We start from the raw sequence: 5,438 nt of genomic DNA on the forward strand, positions 1-5,438 counted from the left end.
CGGGGACCGTCCCGGCCGCAGGTGCCCGCCGGTGTGCGGAGGCGAGGCCACGGCAGAGCGGTCACCGGCAGAGCGGTCACCGGCAGAGCAGTCACCGGTGCCCCGACCGCGGGCGGGAGGCTGGGCCCGCGGGCAGTGGGAGGCCGCCGGCGGCTGTCACGGCAGGTCCCCCCGGACACGCGTGAGTCGCAGAGGGACGTGGTGACGTCACGGGGCAGAGCACGCGGTGCCCCCGGGACTCGAGGCGCCCTCGCGGGGAACCATCACCGAGCCCAACAGGACGCTCTGCAGCGGGACAGCCGCTCCCCCGAAGGGCCGGTTCCGGGGGTCCGTTCCGAGGGGCTGCCCCGCCCCCGGCGGCCAGAGACGCGGGCCGACCGCCCGAGCTGCCCGATGGGCAGGGCCAGGAGGAGGACATCACGGGCAGCGTGCGCTCCGGACAGAGTCTGCGTTCATGGCGGTAGTTGGACCGAACGCTCGTCTCTCCGCTCCCCCCGGACCTTCGTGCGTTAAAGCCTCGTCCCGGTGACGGCATTGGGAGGGGGCCTCATAGGACCAGCGCCCTTGTTTCTACAAGAGACCCGGGTTCCCTCGTCCCTCCCACCGCCGAGGACACGGCGCGAAGGGAGCCGTCACCGCGGCTCCACCGGACACCGCGCCTGCGGGGCCTGGACGGGCTCCCAGCCGCCAGCACTGACACGTAAGCCGCAGAACCGTTTGTGGTTTATTTTGTTATTTTATAGCAGTGCAAACGGACAGAGGATCGTGCCAGCGTTCATGCCCGCGCCTTGACTGTTGTGCTAAAATTACAGAAGATGCTCACATCAGGGGAAGCTAGGCGAAGAGTAAATGGAACTCTGCTTTCTGTATTTTTGCAAAATACAGGTGGGCTACGGTGGCTTCACCCCTCCTGGGACAGATGAGCAAGGGACATGCAGCATCAGGGCCAGCTGGTGAGAGGCCCGGTGGATGTCCTAGGATTCGAACCTGCAACCTTGCGGCGCCCAGGACGACGCTCCAACCAGCAGAGCCGCCAGCCAGGGCCACCGTCCGCCGGCCAGGGCAGATGGACCATGTGATGTCCCTACCCTGAGTGTGAGTGAGAGTCCGTGTGCGCTCAGCACTTACTGGGTTAGCCAGGGAACTCGGTGTCCCGCACAGGCCCCTCCTACACGGAAAGGTGGGCAGGAGCTTCCTGTGGCAGGTGTTGGCCCGGAGGGGGCGGGGCCACTGGAGACCTGCCCTGGTGCCAGGCTGAGGAAGGACTTCCTGGGACACCCAGCCACGGCCGCCGAGGGGCCAAGCCAGCTGCCAGCTGCCTGCCTGGCGTGGGAGGGAGCAATTGTTCCCACCCCACTTGGCTAATGCCCTGCTGCCCGCCCCGCCCCGCCGCCTCCTCCTCCTCCTCCTCCTCCTTCCTCCTTCCTCCTCTGCCTGCTGAAATCTCACTCCCGGTGCCTCTCTCCCCGCTGCCCACCTGCCTTCTTGTGCTTTCCAAGCATTTCAGTGAGGCCGTGGGGAGACGGGGAGAAATTGTGCGGTCTCTTCACCGGGCCTGGTCTCCGCGGCCCGAGGAGAAAGTTTATGGATAGTCCACACAGTCTGCCCGTCTATAAAAATAAGCACAAGTGTTCACAGCAGAGGGACGGCACAGACACGAGCATGTTCTCAACATTTACCCCAGTGGTGGGTCAAAGTGATCTCGGGTTTTTACCTTTACGTTTCCTAGACTGTGGTCATGAGGGGGCAGTTGGCACAGCAGCTGAAGCTCCGGCTGTGGCATCACAGGGATTAATCCCCCCACTCTGAGCAGAGTGGGCACCCCACCCGCAGCCTCGGGGCCTCACCTGGAAGAATGCACCCAGCCAGGCCCACCAGGCCATGCTCCTAAATGTTAGCCATTATTACTCTGTCCGTTTTAAGATGAAAAACACACAGGCTTGTGGTTTGGCTCAGTGGATAGAGTGTCGGCCTGTGGACTGAAGAGTCCTGGGTTCGATTCCCGGTCGAGGCACATGCCCAGGTTGCAGGCTCGATCCCCAGTAGGGGGCGTGCAGGAGGCAGTCGATCAGTGATTCTCATCATTGATGTTTCTATCTCTCTCTCCCTTCCTTTCTGATATCAATAAAAATATATTTTAAAAAAAACAAACCTAATGAGCTTTGTGCCAGGGTTGCTTCTCAGCCCAGTTCCCCCGGAGACGCTGCAGGCCCCCCGCGCGGCTCCTTGGCCACACGCCCTCCTCACACAGTTCATTTACGCTTTTAGTAGCTCTTCGTCAGGAAAATCAAACCGTGACTTCCTGGTTCATAGGTCAAACTCAACCACTGAGCCACGCTGGTTGGGCTGCTCGTATTAGGATTTGGAGAAATATTTGTTGACGTAACTTTTTCAGAGGGGTGGGCGTCACACAGTGAGCGATCTGCAGGGTCTGCTGAGCAGCTGGTGTGGGCCGGCCCCGGGGGCCAGCAGGCTGATGGAGACCCCAGGACGGTGTTGGGGGAGGGAGGGGACAGTGCCCCCGCACAGGCAGGCTTCGCGGCTGGTGCAGGTAAGCAGCGGAGGGGCGGTGTTCTCACAATCATGTGCACAGCATCCTGTCTGCTTTCGTGAGTCTCTGCAGACAGTTCTTCGAGGCACAGTGTTGCTTTTTTTGCCGTTTTCGTTGTCACATCCAACAGTTTGAGGCCTTATTTTTTTCTCGTGATTCCTGCTATTCATAACTACCAGTTACACTAACTGGTCCTATGCTGGTTTTGTTTAAATAATAGCGTATTTAAACAGGGAAGCAGCCGAAACCGGTTTGGCTCAGTGGATAGAGCGTCGGCCTGCGGACTGAGAGGTCCCAGGTTCGATTCCGGTCAAGGGCATGTACCTGGGTTGCGGGCACATCCCCAGTGGGAGATGTGCAGGAGGCAGCTGGTCGATGTTTCTCTCTCATCGATGTTTCTAACTCTCTATCTCTCTCCCTTCCTCTCTGTAAAAAATCAATAAAATATATTTTAAAATAAATAAATAAATAAATAAAATAAACAGGGAAGCAAAAAGCCATGGTTTTAAAGAAGCAGCTATTTTTACTTGTTGCATTACAGTGACGGCCGCGTGCGGGTAATTGTGTTTTGTCGGTGTCCCTCGCAGGCAGGTGGCTGTGTCCCCTAAGCCCATTCTAGATGCTCAGGGGCACCTGTGGCCATGAGAAGGGGGGTAATTTTTGTTTTTCAGGAATGAATTTGCTTAGCAGAGAATTGGGGCGTTTTGTTAACTCTAGCGGGTTGAAGAGTGACCCCAAGAGGTGTGCCCACCAGGAACCTCGAATGTGACCTCATTTGGAATGAGAGCCTTTGCAGATCTAATCAAGGTGAAGAGCTGGGCGGGAGGTCCCCTGGGTCAGGGTGGGCCCTCAATCCAACGCAAGTCACCCTCCAGGAGGAGGAAGAGAGAAAAGGAGACAAACGCGGGGACGGCCGGCGAGACAGCGGCATAGACGAGGCTGCGGCCACAGCCAGGAGCCTCGGAGCCACCAGAAGCGGGAAACCAGGAAGGACCCTTCCAGGGCCGTGGGGTCCGCCACTCGCCAGCCATCCGGACGCGCCCGCCTCACCCAGCCCACAACAGACAGATGCGGTCAGCAGTGACGCGTGGTTCTGGGTGGTGACAAGCTGGCAGTGCAGGACGTCCGGCTCTCTGTCGTGGTCCTGCCTCTCCCACGGGCACACCAGCTCCTGGGAGCCTCGTTGCTGGCCACAGGGCACTGCCCTGGGGAGGAAACCAGCATTTATTGTGGGCACCCCTCCCCTTGCCCAGCAGGATGGAGGCTCAGGACGGGCAGAGGTCGGGCAGGCCCCGGAGCCTCTGTGGTGCCGCTCTGCCTGCCTGCCTTCCCCGGGCTGGCTAGCTGGCCCTCTGGTCTCCCCGACATCTGGTCTCCAGGCACACAGCCGGGCTCCGGTTTCCAGCCCGTCTCTCCCCTCCCCGGGGTCCTGAGCTCACCCAGAACAAGGGCTGCTGCCTCCTGGGAGCTCAGCAGCACGGTGCTCCCCGGTCTGCTTGTGGCTGTGAGCCGGTGAGCTGGCCTGTGTGTCTCTGCCCCCTGGCTCCACTCCCAGCAGGCTGCAGGCGTGGCTCCTGCCTCAGTTTCCCTAGCTGTGAAACAGCGATCCCACGCTGCTCTGGCTGCTCAGCGGCAGTGAGAAGACGGGAGGTGCAGCATGTCACCACGTCTGGCCAGCTGTGCGCCCACAGGCAGAGGAACACCGGCCCAGTGTCTGTCTCCTCGAGGGAGAAACCCGGGCAGTGGGCTCTGGGTGCAGAGCTGGCACAGCCGCTGCCAAGCTTTCCCCAAAGCAGACCTGAGGTGGCACGGGGGGTGGTGAGGGAAGGAAGTCCCCAGGCGTCCGGAGCTGATCGGAGCCTGTGGGTAGCTGTGGACCAGCTCTGACAAGCGCCTGCTCGCCATCCCGTGTCTGTGGGAGCAGGGGTTGATTTCCAGGCAGCTAAGAGCCAGGCCCCACCACACCCAGCAGCTGGACCTGCTAGTTTACACCCGAGCTTTACAGACTGAACTAGCCCGGCCCACCTGCCCCCAGCCAGCCTGCCCACTCGGGGCCTGAGCCCCTGCCGGCCCCAGACACCAGTGGGCTTTGGGCTGGGACTGGTTTTACTCCCAGAGCTGCCCCCACTGCCACTGCCCTGAGCCCCCTGGCACGGCGGTGAAGGCAGGTTTCCTACAGTCCTCCTCAGGTAACAAGGGCATTGTTTACCTGGCGCACACCATCTCGGTTCTCACAGGCGCTGGCCTGGGGCAGACATGTGTATCCTGCTGAGGGAGGCTCAGACTTTGGTCAAGGTCACACAGCTCCAGCTGGCTGCCCCCACCCACCTCCTCCCCTTAACCCTTTGGGGAAAATAACCCGATGTGTCACCTTCCATCCTTCATGCCGGTATTTTACTCCACGCCCATGGGTTAAAGTGTAAAAGGGACTCTTTGTAGAGAAAGCTTGAATGTGTTGCTTCTTTTTTTTTTTTTTTTTTTTTTTAAATATATTTTATTGACTTTTTACAGAGAGGAAGGGAGAGAGATAGAGAGCCAGAAACATCGATGAGAGAGAAACATTGACCAGCTGCCTCCTGCACACTCCCCACTGGGGATGCGCCCGCAACCAAGGTACATGCCCTTGACCGGAATCGAACCCGGGACCTTTCAGTCCGCAGGCCGACGCTCTATCCACTGAGCCAAACCGGTTTCGGCATGTGTTGCTTCTCTACCTTAAATCTGCTGTTCTCCGTGAACGCTGCAATGCATGCAGTTGTAACTAAGCTGTAGTTCTGTTCGTTTGTATGATGGATAAGTGGAGCCCAATTTTTTAATCTCTGTGGTGCATGTAGATATCTGTAGGATATGTGAATATATTGTTTGTACACATAACACTCATTTAGTC

General features: G+C 59.0%; 1 long non-coding RNA gene across 1 annotated transcript; it reads right to left on the reverse strand.

The window, feature by feature from the left end:
- Positions 1-3,047: 3,047 nt before the first annotated feature.
- LOC139011557 (uncharacterized) lies at positions 3,048-4,829 on the reverse strand. Its single transcript, XR_011471602.1, has 2 exons — positions 4,761-4,829; positions 3,048-3,756 (listed from the first exon to the last, which is right to left on the reverse strand). It is a non-coding gene; the product is annotated as an uncharacterized lncRNA (long non-coding RNA).
- Positions 4,830-5,438: the final 609 nt, after the last annotated feature.

Source organism: Myotis yumanensis, unplaced genomic scaffold (genome assembly GCF_028538775.1).
Source record: "Myotis yumanensis isolate MYYU_CA2020_CCGP unplaced genomic scaffold, mMyoYum1.0.hap1 SCAF_5, whole genome shotgun sequence".
In the NCBI taxonomy this organism is placed as follows: domain Eukaryota; kingdom Metazoa; phylum Chordata; class Mammalia; order Chiroptera; family Vespertilionidae; genus Myotis; species Myotis yumanensis.